Source organism: Carcharodon carcharias, chromosome 2, assembly GCF_017639515.1.
Source record: "Carcharodon carcharias isolate sCarCar2 chromosome 2, sCarCar2.pri, whole genome shotgun sequence".
Classification (NCBI taxonomy): domain Eukaryota; kingdom Metazoa; phylum Chordata; class Chondrichthyes; order Lamniformes; family Lamnidae; genus Carcharodon; species Carcharodon carcharias.
The window spans coordinates 227,486,819-227,508,725 of NC_054468.1; positions in this window are offsets into that span (position 1 = coordinate 227,486,819).

Consider the following 21,907-nt stretch of genomic DNA (forward strand, 5'->3'; position numbering starts at 1 on the left):
GAGCCTGTGGTATTATTTTGAAGAAAAGCAGGGGGAATTCTTCCCGGTTTCCATGAACAATATGTATCCCTCAATCAACATCACCAAAACAGATTATCTGTGCATTATCGCGTGGCTGTTTTTTGGGAACTTGCTGTGCACAAATTGGGCTGTTGGATTTTCTACATTACAACAGTGACTGCACTTCAAAAGTGCACACTTCATTGGCTGGAAAGAACTTGGAGATGTCTGCTGGTTCTATATAAATGCAAGTCTTCCTTTTTATATCCCTGTGGAGATATCACCCCAGCACCCATTTCTAGTCTCTAGTCAATCTGTCATCTTCTAGTCACCAGGCCGATCAGGCAGGAGCAGTGTGTGCCGAACTTGGATTAGACCCTAATTTGAACAGGATTCAATACCCAGGCCACATTCTTCATATTCTTCTCCCAGTTTTCTCCCCTCCCCTCTTTGAGTCAGGAGTTTGCGGGGTTCAATCCCCACTTCAGAGACTCCAGCGCATAAATCTCCAGCGCAGTACTGAGGGAGTGCTGCACTGCTGGGGGCGCTGTCTTTTGGATGAAACCAAGCCCCTATCTGCCGTCTCAGGGGGATGTTAAAGAGCCCGTGGCACTATTTCAAGGAAGAGCAGGGGGGTTTATCACTGCTGTGTGGGCCAATATCTGTCCCTCAGTCAACATTACTAGAAATGGGTTCCCTGGTGATGAGCTCACTGCTGTTTGTGTAAATTGGCTACCACATTTTCTGCCTTACAACAGTGACTACGCTCCAAAAGCAAATGTGTAAAACACTTTGGGACGTCCTGTGCTTGTGAATGGTGCTATATAAATGCAAGTCTTTCCTCTTTTTCCTTTGAAGGCACTGATTACTCATTGGGACACCGCACCCCTCAGGTGACAGGAGCTGCCCAGTGTCTCCCCGCCTCAGCAGTCCTTCTTCATATGTGAGCCTGGCCAATTTATGATGCCTTCCTGGCAATTCAACCAAGTGGGGCATCAGAACTGAGCCCATTCCTGCTCTCACCTTATTTCCGAACGTACGCACCCACAATGCCCAGCAGGCAATTGCTAAAAACGTGAAAAAAATATCTGCAGCACCTCTCAACTTTCCTGCAAGTTTGCTGACAGTGTAGAATGGCATGGACAATAACCCTGCGCACCATTCGGAGTCATAGCCCCTTCCCAGCGCCATAAGTTTGGCAGAATTCCTGAGGGCAGGACATAGCGCCATGTTTCACTGGGCTCCAGTGCTCGAGCAGGATAGAGGCCCAGCCAATCACCCCTCTTGCACCTCAACTGTGGCAGCCATTTGCCCATTGAAGGTCCCAGCCTCTCGGGAAAGCTCCCTGAATTTGCAACGAAGGTGATCTCCATCCACTTAATCTGGCCTTCGGACCCAGGACAACAGGGGTTCCCGCAGGGTGAAAGGGGAGGGGTGTTTGGGGGTGGGTGTTGGTGGTGGTTGGGGACAAGTGTCAGGAAATTTGATCCTGAAATGTGTGGTCTGTTATGCAACAGCTCCCTCTGTTGGATGCTATTGGTATGACGGTGAAAGAAGCGAGACGCGGAGTTTGGAAGAAAGTCAGGATGAGGGAAGGAGTGAAACTGTGGAAAGCTACAATGGGAAAAAGAAGACTGGGAACTCACAGCAGGAGAGTTGGCATCTGACTCTACAGATGGGACTCACCATCGGAACTGATAGAGTTACATTTCAAAGGATGGTTCCTTGAGTAAAGATCCCTTGGTGTGATGACCTTGGTGCAAAGAAGATGTGGCGGAGAACCTTGAAAGCGCTAGGACATGACCCTGAGGAACTCCTGCAGTGATGTCCTGGAACTGAGATGATTGACCTCCAACAGCCACAACCATCTTCCTTTGTGATAGGTATGACACCAGGCAGTGGAGAGTTTTCCCCCTGATTCCCATTGACTTCAGTTTTACTAGGGCACCTTGATGTCACACTCGGATCTCACCTCATCTCAGGAGTTCAGCTCTTTAATCCATGCTTGAACCAAGGCTGTCAGGAGCTGAGTGGCCCTGGTGGAACCCAAACTGGGCATCAGTGAGCAGGTTATTGCTAAGCACTGTTGATGACCCCTTCCATTACTGACGATTGAGAGTGGGCTGATGGAATGGTAATTGGCCGGGTTGGATTTGTCCTGCTTTTTGTGGAGTGATCAATATTGGAGATGCCCAAAAAGTTGAATTTAGATGCGTGCAGATATCCTAGGAGGTTATGGGGCTAGAGGAGATTACAGAGGTTTTCTCAGTGTCAGAAAGGAAGGAGTAAGATGTCTAGCAGAACATCAAGAATTCAGGGGGTGAAAGACTTGTGAATGAATTTAGCAGGGAAGGCAATTGAAGCCACCAGCATAAATAGATAGAAAGATCATTGACTTGAACCATTAACTCTATTCCTCCAAATTTCCAACAATTTCTGATTTTATTTCAGATTTCCGGCATCCACAGTATTTTGGTTTTGAGAAACTGATAGAAGCTTTCACCTCATGAGCGCTGAAACCCAAGTCTAACCGTCTAAAAGCTACCCAGTGAGTCCATGTAAGGGCTGCGGAGGTGAATCACAGGATTGTAACAGTGCAGATTGAGGCCATTCAGCCCATTGTGTCTGTACCAGCTTTCCGAATGAACAACTCACCTGGAGCCATTCCCTCGCCTTCTCCCTGTAACCCTGCACATTCTTCCTTTGCAGGTAACAGTCTCATTCCCTTTGGAATGTTTCAGCTGAAGCTGCCTCCCCCACACTCTCAGGCAGTGCATTCCACACCCTAACCACTCGCTGTGTGAACATTTTTTAATATCACATTGCCTTTGCTTCTTTAGCCAATTTGAATGGGTGCCCCCTCATTCTCGATCCTTTCACAAGTGAGAATAGTTTCTCCCTATCTACTCCGTCTAGACCCCTCATGATTTTTAATACCTCTAACAAATCACCTCTGAACCTTCTTTTCTCCAAGGAGAACAGTCCTAGCTTCTCATAACTGAAGCTCCTCATCCCGGGAACCATTCTCGTGAATCTATTCCGCACCCTCTCCGATACCTTCACATCCTTCCTGAAGTTCGTTGGCCAGAACTGAATGCAAATTCCAACTCAGGCTGAATTAGTGTCTTATACAAATTCAGCATAACCTGGCTGTTGTACTCTATGCCTCTGTTAATAAAGCCTAGGATACTGTATGCTTTATTAACCATGATCGCAACCTGTCCTACCCTCTTTAATGAGTTATGCACATATGCAGCCAGGTCTCTCTGCTCCTGCACCCCATTTAATCTGTATTGCCAGGTGTGAGACATGAAGGGTCTGTTTGGGTTGGAGGTGTTTTTAAGACAACTAATCCAATGAAGGAAGTTCAGAATAAAAGCTGACTATACGTGACAGTCCCGCTGATTAGATAGCTGAGCCAGCCAGATCTAACTAGAGTCACAGCAGTGACCAGCTCACCAGCCCCAACAGCTTCTGAAGGGGTGGACACTTCATTATGGACTGAGACTCTGCGGCTTGACCCTGGATAAGTGTGCGAGCTGATGCTTTAATGGGCAGAGTGGTGCCGCTGGGAAATTTCCAAGTGCTTTGTGTGAGTTGGTCTGCGCAAGCTGGCTGGTTAAACTCTAGCAAGTGCTCCGGTGAATAGTTGCAGGTTCTTGGCTGTGGGTGTCTCTATCTAAAAATTAGCCTCAGGATGTGTGTGATGTTGGCAAGGTCAGCACTTATTGCTCATTCTCAGTTTCCCTGAGATGACGGTGGTCAGCTGATTTGATACAGATGTTTCTGGGCCAAGACCCCAAGATTCAACCGCCCATTGCTGTGGGTCTGGAGTCACATGCAGGCTAGACCGGGTAAGGATGGCAGATTAGTGAGCCAGGTGGAGCTCCCTGGACAATTCAGTTGCTTAATGGTCACCTTTACTGAGATCGACTTTTAAATTTCCAAATTTATTCTCCCTAGCTAAATCCAACTTCTCAATATGTCACTTTTGCAGTATGGGGTGGTGGTGGTGGTGGGACCGGAGGGGATTTGAGCTCAGTTTCTCCTGACTATTAGGCCAGGCCTCTGCATCGCTAGTCCTGTAATATGAGATTTTGGGAAAGTGGGTGGAGCCGGCCAGCCAGTGGTTTTCCATCTGTAACAAATGTCTGGGTGTGGTTCACTATAATGTCAAAATGGAAAGTCTTCCATTGTGCCTTGAAATAAATACTGCACCGCCATAGCCTCTCTAGTCTTAGCTAAGTAGGGTGTGCCCACACACAGGGAAAGATCCAACTGGATAAACAAATCCTTACCTGTGTGGGTCTCTCAGTGACTTGAAGATTCTCGGAGTTCCGCACAACGGACAAAACAACTTGCATTTGGATATCGCCTTTAACATAACAAGATGTTCTGGGGCTTTTCACAGGACTGTACGTCAAGCAAAGATTTGACACCGCGAGCCACTTAAGGAAATATTACCAATGCTCATCAAGATCTCTGTCAGGCAGGCAGACTTTTTAAGGAGCGCTTTAAATGGAGAGAGAGTGTGCTGGAGGCATTTAGGGAGGGAATTCCAGGGCTTAGGGAACTTAACAGCTGAAGGATCAGCTACCAATGTTGCAGCGATTAAAATTGGCAACGCTTAGGAGGCCTGAATTGGAGGAATGCAGATATAAGGTCATAGGATCATAAGGAATAGGAGCAGGAGTAGGCCATTCAGCTCACTGAACGTGCTCCACCATTTAATAAGATCGTGGCTGATCTTACTGTGGCCTCAACTCCACTTTCCTGCTTGTCCCCCATTGACCTTGACAACCTTGCATATGTTGTGATATGATGTGCATACACCTTTAAGGCTGCGTACCTTAAGCTACTGTCAATCATTACTGCCTCAACAGGATATGTTGCAATAGTCCCATGACTTGTAGATAGTCGGCAACAGGAGGATAGAGATCAGCTGTACCATACTTAGACTCCCAGTAAATCTATCTGTATATAATCTTATCTTCAACTCAGTAACCCACATTATTGTTTCGCCAATCCTTGTGTGTGATTGATAGGTCGAAGAAAAGAAGATTGTAATATGGTGGCAGCATGATAGCACGGTGTTTGATGATTTCATTGCAAAATATACAAGCCTCAAACCTTCACAGGCAGTAGATGAAAATAGCTGTTGTGAAAGTGAAACAGCGATCAAGGCTGACCATGTGTAAGGATCCTGCAGCTTTGTAGGGATTCTACACACTGCACCTTCATCCTGGGATTACACCTTGCTCCAGACAGCAGGCACCAGGTCCTGGTAAGATTGTTCAAGTCTGGGCAGGTCTTAATTAGTAAAAGTCTGTAAAGTGACATAAAAGTGCTGCAAGGTTTAAGCAGGAGTAGAAATTAAACAGCAGAAGGTCTCACTTTAAGTCGAACTCTACAGATAGGAGAATTCGTTGCTGCTGCAGCTAAATACAGCAGACTGGGCTGGGAAGATGAATATCCAATAACAGCTCCTAACAGTTAGAGGAAGACTCTAAAATAACATTTTCACTGTTTGCTTTCGCTTTTGGTGTCCTGCAGCCACTTTCCTGCCCTAGTCACTGCTTTGTGGGTAGAGCTTAGAGCTCAAAATGGAAAAAAAAAATCAGAAAGAACTCAATAGCTCCATCAATGCAGTCAAGCAGTAACCTATGACCACCTAAAGCAATGCCCACTAAAGGTGCTGAACTAACTCTAACAGAGCTGGAGGTACTTACGCAGCTGGCAAAAGCTCCAGATAGCATTAACAATCATGGAAAAAGCTAGAAACGTGATTGCATAATTGACAACGTTCAATTGGAAGGCGACTGGATCGCCTACCTGAGTTTACTGTGACCTGACAATGTGGTTGAGCTGGGTTTTCTGGACCTCGATATTTCGAAGCCAGATTAAACAAGACATTGAAACTGAAATTGCTATAGGCAATGAAGGGTTCTACAGGCTGAACATGTCAGATCCATTCAACAAGCACCTCACAAACACCAATAACATATGGTCAACACTTGAATTGTGGGTGAAGCTCAACTTCAGAATACGCCGTCTGGAATTCATGTCTTTTAGCCAACAACGGACAGAAATCATTGACCAGTTCATAAGTGGATGCAGTGACAAGGGGAGTTGCAATTTCATGGCAGCAGAGCTAACCGACAGAATAATCGAGCTTTCAATTGCATCTGCACCAATGGAAGTGTTCCAAATATTCATCCTGGACCAACCCAAAGGTTACCATTGAAGCACTACTACAAAGCGGATGCAAGTATAAAGCCATGCTAATGGGAAGACAAAGTCTACAGGCTGTGCCTAATTTATCCACCACTGGCACAATAGCCGATACAGGCAGGCCTAGTAGGCAATGTGTGGCTTCATATGTGCCTCATGCCCAGTTTTTAAAACTATATGCAAGGCATGTGGCAACAGAAGACAGCGGAATGCCAGTGGAGAAAGCAGAGGCCAACACAGGTGGTTTGACATTACAAGAAGCCACAACCTGAGGTTAGACAGGTACAGCACTCCAATCCACCAAGGGCGTGAATCAAATAGCACAAAGACAAGATCCATGAACTGTCTAGCCAAGCTAAGCAGCCAGATGATGAGGAAGACCGGAATATCGACACTCAAAGTGAGCAGGCAGTCAGCATGGTGAACACTAAAGGATATATTGGCACGGTGGTGCCACAAGGAGCCTTTGCCACTGTCTAGGCTATATGCCCACAGGTGAAGGGTCAGCATAACCCATATGCAAAACTGTTGCAGGCGTAAACATCGTTCTACACTGGGGATATCTCCCTGAAGGGAATGATATGCTTATAGGTTGAGGTGAAGGGTCAGAGGAGGCTCATGTGGAGCATAGACATCAACATGAACCAGCTGGTCCAAGTGGTCTGTTTTGGACACTACCTGATGTGTCTGGTGTCTATGTTCAGGAGCCTCGTAAAATGCATTAGCATTTATATAGATTTACTATCCTGTTATGGTCAGGGGAGAGATGATAGGGATGGTTATCCCACTTCACCACTTGACTGACCAAGGACAGTGTAATTTTTTACAAAGGCATTTTAACCCTTTGAATGCTTTAACTGTCAAGAACAGATGAATGACAGGCTTTCTTGTGCGTTTTAAAAGATAAATATTTATTATTCAACACCCGAATATATCAGCAACTACATCCACTCACACACTTTTATACAGACACACGTACGCTCAAGAAAAGGTCATGATTACGATAGGTAACATGCATTTAGATCTTAAAAGGCTCGAAAGTTCCTTGTCACACTTGCATTTTCCCGAGGTGAAGCTTAACGAACGATGTGCGCTGATAATCCTTTCAGTCCGCTGAAGAAAAGTCTGGAAGTTTAGGAGGAGAAATGCGCTGTGGTTTATTACTTGCAGCAACAGATTTCCCTGGCTCCACTCCAGTTGAGGTGCAATCATAGCCCTGGGGGAGGGGAACTCTGGTTCAGTTCCTCAGGTAGGAAGGTCAAGGCCTACATGATGTTTCTGCCTACTGGTGCTTCTTGGGAAGGGTCTTGTTCCTTCACTGGTCTGGATCTCCCTCTTCCTTTTCTCCAAAAATGTATCTTATTAAATCTCCTTATCAGCAGTCTAGTTTCTGGCATGTGGCGAGAGGATTTCTTTCTATTGTCCTCACAAGTAGTTTCTTGTGTTTAGACCATTGTCAGACCATGGGGTTGAGTTTCATCCATTCCCATAGTATCGTGACAGAACAGTTTTTTTAAACTATTCTCTGGGGTTCAACTCTGAAGTCGAAACAGTATTGTGAAAACAGTTTCTTTAATTATTTGGAGAAGGGTCGTCATTAGGCACAGGAATGGTCTTTTGCATTTTAATGGCTTCACAAAGATATGTCGAGAAAGGTGTTTTACATTTTAATTGACCTGACCAGACATGAATATTAGCTCATGGGTCTTCTAGTTCCATATGTATTGGCCTGACCTCTCAACTGATCTCTCAACTCCATTTTGTTTTCAAGTAAAGTGTCCATTTTGAGTTTATACTTTATAAGTCCGTATTGCATGAGCGTGACAATCCTCGATTCACTATCCGTTGTAACACAGGCAAAAATATAGTTCTGTCGAAGGGTCATGAGGACTCGAAACGTCAACTCTTTTCTTCTCCGCCGATGCTGCCAGACCTGCTGAGTTTTTCCAGGTAATTCTGTTTTTGTTTTGAAAAATATAGCACAGTCCAGTGATCAAACCACATGGTTCAGTATGGTACCAGGCAGCACAATTCTGAACTGAGCTACAAGGGGAATTCGACTCTCCTGAACCAACAATATGGAAGCATAACATCTGTTTCAGCCCTCTGAATCAGAAGGTTATGGGTTCAAGTCCCACTCCAGGAAACTGATGCCTCAGTATGATACTGAGGTGCTGCTCCTTCACTGAGACATTGACCTGAGGTGCTGTGTTATATTTAACTGGAGAAGTAAAGGGGCAAAGGGCAGATGGAAGAATGGGATCACCGAGGGGATTGCTAGCGTTCAGCATTTTCTGATTCAAAGCTTTGCCTGCTGTGAGAAGCCTCTCTGGAACTTGGGTATGGATTGGGTAAGGTTGTAGTTCCCAATTTATGACCCACACGAATGCACAAGGACAAAGCAGCCTGCTTGACTGGCACCCCGTCCACACCTTAATATTCATTCCCTCCACCACCGACGCACAGTGCAGCACTTTGTGCCATCTACAAGATGCACTGCAGCAACTCACCAAGGGTCCTTTGACAGCACCTTCCAAAACCCACGGCCTCTACCACCTAGAAGGACAAGATTCATAGGTGCACCACCACCTGCAAGTCATCCTCCAAGCCACACACAATACTGACTTGGAAATATATCGCCGTTCCTTCACTGTCGTTGTGTCAAAATCCTCGAACGCCCTCCCTAACAGCACTGTGGTTGTACCTACACCGCATGGCTGCAGTGGTTCAAGAAGGTGGCTCACTGCCACTTTCTCAAGGGCAATTAGGGATGGGCAATAAATGCTGGCCTGGCCAGTGACATTCTCATCCTGTGAAAGAATAAAAAGGAAACATGGTTTAAGATTTTGGGCATGATTATCTCCATTCCTGAATTCTCCGTTGTGGGTAGTCACTGGTTTGAGAAGGCTTGACTGGCAAAGAATCTTTCCCACAATGTCTTCGGTGCATTTATATAGCTGTATTTTTCTGTCCTGCAATTTTTCACTTCTCTCTGCTGGAGTCACTGACCCACATTGGAGTAGAGTTTCTATAGATAATTAAATAAGAAAAAGAGTTAACAAAATGAGTGTAGGTCCTTTAGAAAGTGAGTCTGGAGAATTAATAATGGAAAGTCCGGAGCTGGTTGATGAATTAAATACTTTGCATCGTTCTTCACTATAGAGGATACAAGTAACATCCTGGAAATAGCTGTAAATCAAATATGGAAGAGAGGGAGGAACTCAGGAAAATTACAATCGCCAGGGAAGTGGTACTTAGCAAATTGTTGGAGCTGCGGGCTGACAAATCCCCAGGCCCTGAATGACTTCACCCTAGGGTCTTTAAAGGAGTGGCTAGTGAAATTGTTAATGCATTGGTTTTAATTTTTCAAAATTCCCTAGATTCGTGGAAGGTTCCATTATATTTGAAAATAGCTAATGTAACTCCTTGATTCAAAAAGGGAGGGAGACAGAGAGCAAGAAACGACAGGCCAGTTAGCCTAACATCTATTGTAGGGAAAATGTTAGAACCTATTGTCAAAGATACTATAGCCGGGCAATTAGAAAAGTTTAAGTCAATTGCGCAGAGCCAACATGGTTTTGCAAAAGGGAAATCATGTTTAATCAATTTATTGGAGTTCTTTGAAGGAGCCACATTTACTGCAGATAAAGGGGAACTGGTGGATGTACTGTTCTTAGATTTCTAGAAGTCACTTGATGAAGTACTACATCAAAAGTTATTGCAGAAAATAAAAGCTCATGGTGTAGGGGGTAACATATTGGCATGGACAGAAGATTGGCTAGCTAACAGGAAGCAGAGGGTAGCCATAAATGGGTATTTTTCTGGTTGGCAGGATGTAACAAGTGGTGTGCCAGAGGGATCAGTGCTGGGGCCTCAACTTTTTACACTTTATATAAATGACTTGGATGAAGGGTCAGATGGTATGGTTGCTAAATTTGCTGATGACACAAAGATAGGTAGGAAAGTAAGTTGTGAAGAGGATGTAGGGAGGCTACAAAGTGATATAGATAGGTAAGTGAGTGGGCAAATGTGAAATTGTCCATTTTGGCAGGAAAAATAAAAAGAAGCACATTATCAAAACGGTAGAGATTGCAGAACTCTGATATTCAGAGGGATCTGGGTGTCCTAGTACATGAATCTCGAAAGGTTAGTCTGCAGGTACAGAAAGTAATTAAGAAAACTAATAGAATGTTATTGTTTATTGTGAGGGGAATTGAATATAAAAGCAGGAAGGTTATACTTCAATTGTACAGGACACAGCTGAGACCACATCTGGAGTACTGTGTACAGCATTGGTTTCCTTATTTAAGGGAAGATATAAATCTATTAGAAGCAGTTCAGAGAAGGTTTACTAGACTAATACCCGGAATGGGGGTGGTGTAGTAACTGAACCGAGACAGCTCTCCTGCTGTCTATCGGGGGTCACGTGATGTTCTTGGAGGCTCCAACCAATGAGACACAAGCCTAGGCAACCCGGTGGGAGGTGGGTGGGGCTTCCTAACAAGAGTCCCGATCGAGCATGTAGCACCTGAGGAGCTCTCTGTAATAAAGTTTATCGGTTTCTTGTTGAAACCTGTCCGCTCCGTCACGTCATTACATTTGGCGGTGAGGGTAAAATAGCTGAGAGACAGCGCCTCACCTTGTTACTGTGAGTACATAGAATCTTAAAAAATAGAAAAGGTTATTCACCAGTCATGCCGCCATCCTTATGATGCGACTATGGAAGACTGGAGTCAGTATGTCGAGGGCCTTGGTTTTTATTTCATAGTGAACAAAATTACCATGGAGGAAAGCAGAAACCATCCTTTTGAGTGTATGTGGCAGTAAGACAGACAATCTCATCCACAGCCTCGAACACGCCCAATTCTAAGTCTTTTAATGAATTAGTGGACCTCGTGGAAACACATCTGGAGCCGGAAGCCATCAGTAATAATGCAGCATTTTATAGTTAATTCGAGAGTGAGGGGTCCGGGAGAATCCACCCTGCATAGCGAGCCTGAAGCAGTTGACTGAACATTGCAGCTTCGGGGGCACATTGAATGATTTTGCTGCCGGACCGATTCGTTTGTGGAGTTCATTCGGCGCCGTTTACTCACAGGGGTCGACATCGAGTTGAAATATGCGCCAGAGATCTCCCTGGCCATGGGAAGTGCTGCGAGAGACTCGCAGGCTTTGCAACACATACGTTCTTCACGTGCGTTGGGAACCTATCGCTGAGCGTGACGCAAAAACCGGACCCACAGCGTCGAAACGAGAGGCAACATCCACTGTTAGAAACATGAAAAGGCCAAGACGAAACACCCCAGCAGCGACTCCAAGGTTAATTTGTTATAGATGCGGGGGTGACCGCAGACGGGGCACCTGTAGAGTCCAGGAGGCAGATTGCCCTTACTGCAGTTAGGCAATGCAAGGTGATGTGGAAACAGCCCATAAAGCAGCAAACCTACATCGAATTTAAAACTACAGCCGAAACTGAAGCTGCCGATATCGACATCTATTCCCTGTGTCACATCACCACTGTAAAAACCAAACCTATCGCTGTCACAATCCAAGTGAATGGGAAGCCACTAATAATGGAGGTGGATATGGTGAGGAAGTACACATTTATATACCTAAATGAAGATGCCCAGTCACTGAATCTGGAGCGGACAATTGAAGGCATACATTGGAGAATCTATTCAGGTAAAAGGCATCACCGCGGTGCCAGAGTCTCATAGGCAACAGACAGCCCAGCTGCCTTTGATCATAGTGACAGGAGAAGGAGCTAGCCTTCTATACCAAGACTGGTTACAGAAGATGAAGCTTGACTGGTCTGAGATATTTCACCTGAAAACGAGAGGAGTTGCTGGACTGCTAAGGAAACACAACACGGTATTTCGGGATGAGTTAAGGAAGTTAAAAAGGTTTGCAGGCCAAGATATACATGGATCCTCAGGCAACACCACATTTCTTTAGGGTCAGACCTGTGCCTTATGCGTCGAAGGAGAAGGTGGATGCAGAACTGTGCTGGTTAGAAAAGCTGGGCATCATCCAACCTGTCCCATTCTCAGAGTGGGCAGCACCCATAGTCCCAGTAGGTAAGCCTGACCAAACCATATGCTTTTGTGGGATCTATAAATTGACCGTATATAAGGCAGCGAAACTAGCTAAGTACCCAATTCCAAGGATAGATGAATTATATGCAAAGCTGGGTGGAGGCAAATCCTTTACAAAATTGGACAGGGGCCCTGCCTACCAACTATTCGAGCTGGAGAGCACGTTGCGAGAATGCGTGACTATTAACACACACAAGGGTCTTTATCAGTACACTCGCCTCCCCTTTGGAGTATCGTCTGCCTGTGCTATCTTCCAGGGAACAATAGAAAGCCTTTTGAAAGGACTTCCCCGAGCGGTAGTATACCTAGATGATGTTCTGATCACAGGGTCAACCGAGACTTGGCCTACTTGGAGGAGGTGCTAAGAAGGTTCATGGAAGCCGGTGTATGGTTAAAGAAGGAAAAGTGCACATTTCAAGCACCAGAGCTTACTTATTTGGGTGACAGGGTGGGCACCACGGATTTGCATCCAGTGGAAGAGAAAGCTCGAGCAAGAAAAGATGCACCCTCACCATCCAACATAACTGAACTCAAGTCCTTCCTGGGTATGATCAACTATAGCCGCTTCTTGCCTAACTTATCAACTGTGCTGGCCACCATTACACTTGTTAAAAAAGAATCACCGATAGTTGTGGAATTCACAACTAGGAGAGAAACCTTTGTGAAAGCAAAGGAACTGTTGCATCTGTTGTGTTTATTGGTTCACTATGACCCATTGAAACAGTTGGTATTGACCTGTGATGCCTCTCGCTATGGTGTAGGAGACATGTGATCACACAGAATGGGAAATGGATCAGAAAGTCCCATTGGCTACGACTCGAGAACCCCCTCCACATCCGAGAAGGGTTGTTCCCAACTAGAAAAGGAAGGTTCATCGGTGCTATTTGGAGTGAAGAAATTCCACCAGTATCTGCATGGACGACAATTCATGATTGTGTCAGACCATAAACCATTAATGGGTTTATTCGGTGAGGGTAAAGCCATTCCGCCAATAGTATCAGCAAGAACACAAGGTTGGGCTTTGATATCATCTGAGTATGAGTATACTTTTATGTACTGTCTTGGCTTACACATTGCAAGTGTGGACTCACTCAGATAGCATTACATTACCAGACAGCATTGTACGTGCTCCTGTGCCACAAGAGGTTGTGCTTGTGCTGAATTTCTTGGACTCTTCACCTGTGTGTGTCAGGCAGGTTAGAAATTGGATGGACAGAGATCCAATGCTGTCGAAAGTCAGAGACCTTGTTTTGCAAGGATGGCCACATTCGCCTGTATCTGAAGAGTTGAGACACGGTTAAGTTGTCAAGATGGAATTTTGTTGTGGGGATCAAGAGTTGTCATCCCTTCGTAAGGTAGAGAACCACGAGAGGGCACAGATTTTAAAGTGATTTGCAAAAGAAGCAGATGTGACGTGAGAAAAAGCTTTTTCACACAACGAGTGGTTCGGGTCTGGAGTGCACTGCCTGGAAGTGTGGTGGAGGCAGGTTCAATTGAGGCATTCAAGAGGACATTGATTATTTGAATAGAAACAAGATGCAGGGGTGTGGTGAAAAGGCAGGGCAATGGCACTAGGTCATAATGCTCAGTTGGAGAGCTGGTGCAGACATGATGGGCTAAATGGCCTCCTTCTGTGCCACTAAGATTCTGTGATTGTGTGATCATTGACAGAATTTCACAGTGCGCATCCAGGCATATCAAAGATGAAAATGCTTGCATGAAGCTATGTCCCGTGACCAGGCATTGACAGTGACATTGAAAGCATGGTCAAGCACCGTCTCCATTGTCAGCAACAACCGAAGTTGCCTGTTTTAGCTCCCTTGCATCCGTGGGAGCGGACTGGTCGACCCTGGGTTAGACTACATGTAGATTATGTAGGACCATTCTCAGCTACCATGTTTTTGCCGATCATAGATGCGCTTTCTAAATGGATGGATGGATATGAAGTCAAATCGCCAACATCGAGCACAACTATCGCGTAGCTGCGTCACTGTTTTAGCATACATGGCCCACCGGAAATCGGCGTTTCTGATAACGGTACAGTCTTTACCAGTACAGAGTTTCAGAGATTCGTAAGTCTGAATGGAATCTAACATATTAAAACAGCTCTATAGCGTCCCTCATCAAATGGTTTAGCTGAGAGAGCTGTGCAAACTTTCAAGTCTGCGATAAAGAGGTTATGAGGAGGTGCTATAGAAACCCGACTTTCCCACTTTCTTCTCAGTTATTGTACACTTCAGCCACATTTAACTAGAGCTTCAACACTGTCTGAATTATTGATGAAAAGCCGCCTACATACAAGGTTAAATCTGGTGTTTCCAAAATTAGAGGGGAGGGCAGAGCGGGATCAGGGTAATCAAAAATTGAATCAAGATATTCATAGCTAAGTTCGCACATTCAGTTTAGGTGACACAGTATTCGGGTGAAGTTTTGGAGGTGGACCTTGTTGGGTTCCTGGAACCATTGTCTCAGAGACTGGTCCCTTATCCTTCTAACTGCAAGTGGAAGACAGAATCATACGAAAGCACGTGGACCATATTCATGATAGAGAGACAGTCCAACAACCAACTATTCCGCCTGTGATTAATGCCGAACTGTTCATCCCTGAGTGATAGATCGACCTAGAATAGACATATCTGATGTCTCTGTAGAGTTTCCAAACCCTGAACTGCCTCTTTCTAATGATGCATCTCGTGGTGCAGTTCCTGATCAAGTCGATCCTGTTGAGGAACCTCAAGTGGTAGAGCTACTCCACTCTAACCAAATAAGGAGAGCACATCAGACACTTAATCTTTACTCACCTGAAGTTGTATATATGTATATGTCATTGGATATTCAAATGTTCCTTATAAATAGAAACTGTAAAAAACTAAAGTGGGAGGAAATGTAGTAACTGAAGGTATAGCCTCTCCTACTGTCTATCAGGGGTCATGTGATATTCTTGGACGCTCCAACCAATGAACCCTTAGCGCGGGCAATCTGGGTGGGTGGGGCTTCCTGACAAGAGTCATGATCAAGCATATAGCACCTGAAAAGCCCTCTGCAATAAAGTTTACCTGTTTCTTGGACAGGTTAGACTTGTATCCGCTGGAGTTTAGAAGAGTAAGGGATGGCTTCATCGAAACTTTAAAGATCCTGAGGCATCTTGATGGAGTGGATGTGGAGAGCATGTGGGAGAACCTATAATTCGGGGTCACTGTTTGAAAATAAGGGGTCATTCGTTTAAGACAGAGATGAGGAGAATTTTTTTCTCTCAGTGGGTTGTGAGTCTTTGGCACTCTCTTCCTCAAAAGACAGTGGAAGCAGAGTCTTGGAATATTTTTAAGGCAGAGCTAGATAGATTCTTGATTAACAATGGGGTGAAAGGTTATCAAGAGTAGGCGGGATGTTACAGTCAGGTCAGCCATGATCTTATTGAATGGCGGAGCAGGTTGAAGGGCCGAGGGGCCTACTCCTGCTTCTAAATTGAATGTTTGTATGTTTGTATGAATAGGTTTGAAGGGCAATGACTGTACTCTGATGTCTCACCCTGAGTTAGTATTCTTCGGTGCCAGGCGGGTTGGGGGTGTTTGTCTGAGACCCCAGCTGGGTGTATCTGCCAAACTGTATTTGTGTTCAGGAGAATTTTCTACAGCAGTGTGTGTCCAGTCCAACAAGAAAAGACGCACTGTTGGGCCTTGTTCTTGGCAATGAGGTAGGCCAAGCAGATCAAGTGTCAGTGGGGGAACATTTAGGAAACAGCGATCTTTGTATGGTACGTTTAGGATGATGATAGAAAAGGACGATAGGCAATCCAGAGTAAGAATAATTAACTGGACAAGAGCCGACTTCAGTGGAGCAAGAACAGAGCTGGGCCCGATAGACTGGAACGAAATGTTGGCGGGAGAAACCATAGCTGAACAACGGCCTACTTTCAAAAAATAATTGGTTTGGGCACAGGCAAGGTATATTCCATTGAAAGGGGAAGGTAGGGCAAACAAATCCAGTGCTCCCTGGATGAAAAAAGGAGATAGAAATTAAGAAGAAGAAAAAATGCACTTATTACAGGTGTCAGGTAGAAAATATAATTGAGAACCAAGAGAATACAAAAGGTTCAGAGGGGAGGTGAAAAAGCATATTAGAGAAGTGAAGAGGGATTGTAAGACTGGCAGCCAACATAAGGGGGATCCTAAAGTCTTCTATAGGCATATAAATAGTAAAAGGGTGGTAAAAGGATGGGTAGGAATGATAAGGGATCCAAAAGGGAATTTACACATGGACGAAAGGGCCACAGCTGAGGTATTAATTTGCATCTGCCTTTACCAAGGAAGTAGCTGTTACCCAGGCCATGGTGACAGATAAGGAAACTGTCACTAGAAGAGCTCAAAATTGACAAGGAGTAAGTGTTGAACAGACTGTCGGTGCTTAGAGTTGTAGTGGACCTCCCCAGGAGTCGGTATTGGGACCCTTGCTTTTCCTGATATATATTAATGATCTAGATCTTGGTGTGCAGGGAACAATTTCAAAGTTTGCGGATCATATGAAGTTTGGGAGTGGCGTGAACTGTGAGGAGGATGGTGTGGAGCTTCAAGTAGACATAGACAAGTTGGTGGACTGGGCAGATAGGTGGCAGATGAAGTTCAATGTGGAGAAGTGTGAGGTGATGCATTGTTAGGAAGAACATGGACAGACAATATAAAATAAGGGGTGAAATTTTGAAGGGGGTGCAGGAGCAGAAAGATCTGGGTGTATATGTACATAGATCATTGAAGGTGGCAGGACAGGTAGAGAGAGCAGTTAATAAAGCATATAGTATCCTGGGCTTTGTTAATAGGGACGTAGAGCAGAAGAGCAAGGAGGTTATGCTGAATTTATATAAGACACTCGATAAGCCTCAGCTGGAATATTGTGTACAGTTCTGGGCGCCATATTATAGGAAGGATGTGAATACATTGGAGAGAGTGCAGAAGAGGTTTACAAGAATGGTTCCAGCTATGAGGATAGCTTGGAGAGGTTGGGACTGTTCTCCTTGGAGAGGAGAAGGCTGAGAGGACATTTGATAGAGATGTTCAAAACCATGAGGGGGCTGGACAGAGTAGACAGGGAGAAGCTGTTCCCGCTTGTAAAAGGATCAAGAACAAAAGGGCACAGATTTAAAGCGATTTGCAAAAGAAACAAATATGATGTGAGAAAAAACATTTTCACACAATGAGTGGTTTGGGTCTGGAATGCACTGCCTGGAAGTGGTGGCGGCAGGTTCAATCGAGGCATTCAAGAGGGCACGAGATGACTATTCGAATAGAAACAAGGTGCAGGGGTTGGGGGAAAAGGCAGGGCAATGGAACTAGGTCATAATGCTCATTTGGAAAGCCAGTGCAGACACGATGGGCCAAATGGCCTCCTTCTGTGCCGTGAAAATTCTGTGATTCTGTGATTTCAATGCTTTAGATAAAAAAAAGGCATTTTTTTGGATTTGAGCCAAGTTGGATGTTCAACATTTCGACTTTTTCTCTGAAATTGATTGTGAAAAGAGCAATAAATCTGTGTTCATGTAGCGCTTTTCACAGCATCCCAAAGCATTTTACAGCCAGTGAAGTACTCTTGAATTGTAATCACTGTTGTCATTTAGGAAATGCAGCAGCCAATTTGCACACAGCAAGCTCCCAGAAACAGCAATGTGACAATGCCCAGTAAATCTGTCTCTGAGATGTAGGTTAAGGGTCATCTTTGAAATAATTTTTCTACATCCGCCAAAGTGGGCAGGCCAACCTCAGGTTAACATTATTGCTGCAAGGCAGCACCTCCAACAGTGCAGCACTCCCTCAGTGCCACACTGGAGTGTCAGCTTAGATTTTGAGTTCGAGAATCTGAAGTGGGACTTGAGCCCACACTCATTCGACTCAGAGGTGAGTGTGCTCCCACTGAGACACAGCTGACCCCAATTTTAAGCTTTTCTGTGTTAGTTCTGCACCAAAGTTTAACCCCCACCCCGACCCCCGGCGCACCCCCCACCCCCCCCCCCCCCCCCCCCCCCACCGGCTTGGTAGCTCAGTTGGAAGTGCGTAGCCTCCTTGGTAAGGATGGGGTCAATGAAGTCAGTTAGTATTCCCATGACTGATTGTCATCCAATTCCCCTCCCCCCCACTTCCAGGGGTGACTCAGGCATTGGGTTAGGATTGCCTTACAATAATAGTTAATGAACCTGTCTGCACTCCAGTGATTCCCTCTCTCATGGCTGGGAATGCTGAGAGCAGTTGTTGCCTTTCCCTAGCAGAGATCAGGAAAGTCCAGACCCTATTGGGGATTGAAAGTGGGTCCTCCCTGTATATACGGGTTTGAAATAGTGCTAAAGTCCATTAGGGAACTGCTCTCAAACTCTTAATTTACGACATCTGGCTGCATCTCCCCACCCGATTCAATTTGAAGTTGCACTGCAACCTCACTTGCCACAATTGACGTAAGTGCTTTGTAGTTGTGCTGTTAAAGAGTACCAGAGGACACTGATTACTCATATTACACATCCTCTGGGCACGTACAAAGCACCAAGCAGCACATACGAACAAAATAGTCCCTCAAGTCGTCCTGCTTGCTTCAGCAATTAAGTGCTTCTGCATGGCTTTGCCTTGAGCAGAGGGCTGTGGTTTTAAGGGATATTAAATCCAAGACACAACAGTGCTAAAAGCATGCAGATGGAACCGTTCTCAAGACCAAAACTGCTGACACCCAGGGACTGCCTTTAGTTGACCCCCAGCCAAAAGGGGAATAGTACAGTTTCTCCTGATGGCTCAGCTGGTTATGGCACATTCCCCACTTCCTTTCATCTGCCATTGGCGGCCTTCAACTGTCTGAGGCCCGAGCCCTGGAGTCCCTTCAGTAAAACTCTCTTCTCTACCTCTCTTCCCTCCTTTAAGAAGCACCTTAAAACCTCTTTGACCAACCAACCTGTCCTGGCACATCCTCATGTGCCTCAGTGCTGGATTCTGTCTGATTACACTCCTGTGATGTCTATTTTATTCTTTCATGGGATACAGGCATCGTCGACAAGGCCTGCATTTGTTGCCCATCCCCAAATGCCCTTGAACTGAATGGTTTGCTGGGCCATTTCGGGAGGCAGTTCAGAGGCAACCACATTGCTGTGGGTCTGGAGTCACATGTAGGCCAGACCAGGTAAAGATGGCAGATTTCCTTCCCTAAAGGACATTAGTGAACTAGCTGGGTTTTTATGACAATTGATGATAGTTGTTATGGGCTGGAATTTTCTGGCCCTGTTGGCACTGGGCATCATGGCAAGTGTGAACGGATGATATGTTGAAACCAGATTGTGATTACCCGCTGCATCCATCAATGGTGGGCCGTGTTTCCCACTGCCATACATCGGGAACCTAACTCCAATACTTTAGCATCTCATTTTAAGCCCTGCTCGCTGGAATCATCCTCCCACATTGGATTATCTGGGCATGTTGGTATGTTTCAAAATCCAGCACCGAGGTACATATGGGTAAGTCAGGACATGTTGGTTGGTCAAAGAGGTTTTGAGGCTGCAGGGCTAGGGCTTGTTTGGGGAAGGGGGAGAAGTGGCCTCAGGCAAGGGGAGAGGCTGCAGGACGAGGGCTGTACCGGGGAAGGAGGGTATCCCAGGGTGTGTGTGTGGGGGGCAAATGTTGATCTGTGCAAGTGGCCTCAAAAGGGTGAGGGCTGAGGAGGCAGTGTCCAGAGGAGATGAGGCCAGATGGAGGTGTGAGGGTGTGTGTGTGAGAGAGTGAGTGGCGATGTCTCTTGAGCTGGCAGTGAGTGAGATGCCAGTGAATGTGTGATGGGCTTGTGTGTGGGTGAGTTTAGAGTGATGAGGTGGTTGCCTTACCCTGGCAGCATGGATGAGATCATCCATCCTCTATCTGCATTGAATGGCCAACCTCTTCTGTGCAACATTGGCACTGACCACCACTGCCATCGCCTCCCAAGTCGGTGTGGTGAGACTGATGGGCCTCCTGTGGCCAGACCGGGGGATAGAGGACATTGTGACAGGCCCCCACGGTGTCCAGTAGGCATCCCAGGGATGTGTCACTCACCTTGGCTTTTGAGGCAAGGTCACAGTGATTATGGGGGATTTCAATATGCAGGTAGACTCGGAAGATCAGGTTGGTAGTGGATCCCAAGAAAAGGAATTTGTGGAATGTCTACGAGATGGCTTTTTGGAGCAGCTTGTGGTGGAGCCACTAGGGAACAGGCAATTCTAGATTTAGTGATGTGTAATGAGGCAGATTTGATAAGGGAGCTTAAGGTGAAGGAACCCTTAGGAGGAAGTGACCATAATATGATAGAATTTACCCTGCAAGTTGAGAGGAAAAAGCTGGAATCAGATGTAACGATATTACAGTTGAATAAAGGCAACTACAGAGGCATGAGGGAGGAGCTGGCCAGAATTGACTGGGAGATGAGCCTAGCAGGAAAGACAGTGGAACAGCAATGGCAGGAATTTCTGGGAGTAATTTGGGAGACACAGCAAAAATTCATCCCTAGGAAGTAGAAGCATACTAAAGGGAGGACGAGGCAACCATGGCTGACAAGGGAAGTCAGGGACAGCATAAAAGCTAAAGAGAAAGCATACAATGCGGCGAAGAGCAGTGGGAAACCCGGGGATTGGGAAGCCTACAAAGACCAACAGAGGACAACTAAAAACAAAATAAGGAGGGAGAAGATTAAATATGAGGGTAAACTAGCCAGTAATATAACAGAAGATTGCAAGAGTTTTTTTTAGATATATAAAGGGTAAGCGAGAGGCAAAAGTAGACATTGGGCTGCTGGAAAATGACGCTGGAGAAGTAGTAGTGGGGAACAAAGAAATGGCGGAGGAACTGAATAGGTACTTTGCGTCAGTCTTCACGGTGGAAGACACGAGTAACATCCCCAAAGTTCAAGAGAGTTGGGGAGCAGAGGTGAGTATGGTGGCCATTACCAAGGAGAAGGTGCCAGGAAAACTGAAAGGTCTGAAGGTGGATAAATCACCTGGGCCAGATGGATTACACTCCAGAGTTCTGAAGGAGATAGCTGAAGAGATAGTGGAAGCGTTAGTGGTGATCTTTCAGGAATCACTGGAGACAGGGAGGGTCCCAGAGGACTGGAAAATTTCTAATGTAACCCCCCTGTTTAAGAAGGGTGTGAGGCAAAAGACAGGAAATTACAGGCCGATTAGCCTGACCTCAGTTGTTGGTAAGATTTTAGAGTACATTATTAAGGATGAGATTTCAGAATACTAGGAAGTGCATGGTAAAATCGGGCAAAGTCAGCATGGTTTCATCAAGGGGAGGTCATGCCTGACAAATCTGTTAGAATTCTTTGAGGAGGTAATGAGTAGGTTAGACAAAGGAGAGCCAATGGATGTTATCTACTTGGACTTCCAGAAGGCCTTTGACAAGGTGCTGCACAGGAGGATGCTCAGTAAGATAAGAGCCCATGGTGTTAGAGCCAAGGTACTAGCATGGATGGAAGATTGGCTGTCTGGCAGGAGGCAGAGAGTGGGGATAAGGGGGTCCTTCTCAGGATGGCAGCCAGTGACTAGTGGAGTTCCGCAGGGGTCAGTGTTTGGACCACAACTTTTCACT